Source organism: Penaeus monodon, unplaced genomic scaffold, assembly GCF_015228065.2.
Source record: "Penaeus monodon isolate SGIC_2016 unplaced genomic scaffold, NSTDA_Pmon_1 PmonScaffold_180, whole genome shotgun sequence".
NCBI classification, from domain to species: Eukaryota; Metazoa; Arthropoda; class Malacostraca; order Decapoda; family Penaeidae; genus Penaeus; species Penaeus monodon.
This window is the reverse complement of record NW_023647483.1, coordinates 45,573-48,072: the sequence shown is the minus strand read 5'-3', so window position 1 is coordinate 48,072 and position 2,500 is coordinate 45,573. Positions and strand designations below refer to the sequence as shown.

The 2,500-nt window shown below is 31.6% G+C and overlaps 1 pseudogene; it reads left to right on the top strand.

Moving 5' to 3' along the window:
- LOC119569685 overlaps positions 1–958 on the top strand; it is a 20,044-nt pseudogene extending 19,086 nt beyond the window's left edge.
- Positions 959–2,500: the final 1,542 nt, after the last annotated feature.

Genomic DNA, 2,500 nt, shown 5'->3' with positions numbered 1-2,500 from the left:
CGTCTGTGTGTGGACTCTAATTCCTTTCCCTTTGAAGGTCGCTTCTACTCTCAGACGTTCGGCGTTGCTATGGGCTCTCCCCTCTCTCCAGTCCTGGCAAATCTGTTCATGGAATTCTTCGAGTCTGAGCTTCTTCCTTCCATCTCCCTTCGACCGTCGGTCTGGCTGAGGTCGACGACGTCTTTGCTCTCTGGCCTCATGACCCTGCCCTGTTCCCGGATTTCCTGATGCAGCTGAACTCTCTCTCTCCTTCCCTCCGTTTCAAAGTGGAATGGGAGGTTGACAACAAGTTCCCTTTCTTGGACACCTTAGTCCATCGCTCTGCTGACCACTTCTCCTTCTCCATATACAGGATGCCTATGCATAGTGGTATGTACATACACTTCTTCTCATACCACCCTTTCCATGTTAAGAGAGGTGATGCCACCTCGCTATTTCTTCGCGCCCTCCGCATCTGTGACCCCCAGTACCTGGATGGAGAGATCGTCTTCTTACGTCACTCGTTCTCCAAACTTGGCTACCCCGATCATGTTCTTGAGGCCGCGTTATCTAGGGCACGGCGTACCTTCTACCACGACCCTCCTCCTAAAGAGACTCCTTACCTGCCCGTCCTCAGCCTGCCCTACACTGAGGAGATCTACTCTCTCCGTCGCCCTCTTCACCCTCTCAACTGCAGGCTGATCTTTCACCAGGTGAACACTCTCCAGCCTTCCTTCTACCTCGAAGGTTGACACCTATGCTGTGCCTCCTGTGACAAGCAGTACTTTGGCGAAATAGGCGCCAGTCTTATCAAGCGTCTCTCTCAACATAAGTACGCTGTATCCAGGGGACACAACAACAATGCCCTCTTTTGCCACCAGTGGGACACTGGCCATCGCGGATTGTCTTTCCTTCTGCTGATGTCCACTCCCGCAGACTGGTGGAATCTTCCCTTATAAAGCTGCTGCCTAATTTCAACTTGAACAGCGGCTTGCTTGAAAATGATAGCCAAGACTGTGATGAACATCTTTATTATGCAAACGTTTCTTCAAAGACGACCGTCTCCATCATCAGTGCTACAAAGAAGAAACAAAACAAAATAAATAATTGGAGCCAGACTAGGAAAGAAATAGCAGTTCACAAGTTTAAAACCCCCTCACTCACGTGATTTAAAAAATTTGTCTACATCTGAAAACAGACTCGCCCCCAAATCTCGGATCTTTGTTTTTCACAAGTTTAAAAACCAAAAGTTAAACAACAATCAACACCAACAATTATTTAGGAAATTTTACAGACCTTTAATTATTTGTTCATTGTTTAGGGGTATGTCTTTTATTTTGTACACGGTCCCTATTTTTCGCCCCATTTTTGCTTTTTTTGATTATTTTAGTTTTTTAAAAAAATTTTTAAACTGCTATTTTTCCCTATTTGGCCCCCAATTATTTATTTTGCATTTTCCCCTTTTTGTAAACTGATGTGAAGACGGTCGTTTTTGAAACTTTTGATAATAAGTGTTCATCACAGTCTTGGCTATATTTTATGCAAGATTCGCTTCCCTCGGGCAAATCTAAGCTGATTTTAACGCGATTAATAATTTTAAAAAATTTATATTATATATATATATTTAATAATTATATTATATTATATATTTATATATTATATATATACATAAATATTACATATATTTTTATATATATATTTTTAAAATTTAATATTACAAAATATATATACATTATTTTAATATAATATATATATACATATATTAAATATTATAATAATATATTATAGTATGTAATTAGGCCAAACACACATACGCACTGTCTCTCTTCTCTCTCTCTCTTTTCCCCCTTCCCCTCTCTATATATATATATTATATATTATTATATATATATATATATATTATAAAAAATTATGATTATTATGTGTGGGTATTTTACTTTAAAAATTATAATATTTTTTTAAAATTATAATAATATAATATATATAATATTTATAATATCACACCCCCCCAGAATATATATAATAATATATTATAAAATTTTTATTAATAAATTTTATATATATTACGCATATGCACGTTATTTATAAGAGACTAGATCACACATAAACTATATATATATAAAATTAATATAAATTTTATATATATAATTATAAAATAATATATTATATATATATATTATTTATATATTTTAAAAATATATATAAAAATATTAGTAAAATATATAAAATATAATAATATATATAATAATTATATATAAAAATTTAAAAAATTATATAATTTTTATATTAATTATATATAAAACTAATATATTTAATATTCTTTAATATTAATAATATTTTTAATAAATTGTAATATAAAAATATATAAAATTATTTATTTATATATTAAAAATGTTTTTATATATATATATATATATATCTATAAACTAAATTATTTTAAATATATATATTATATATATATATATTTATATATTATATATATTATATGTTCTTAAATATATCCTAATAATTATATTTTTAT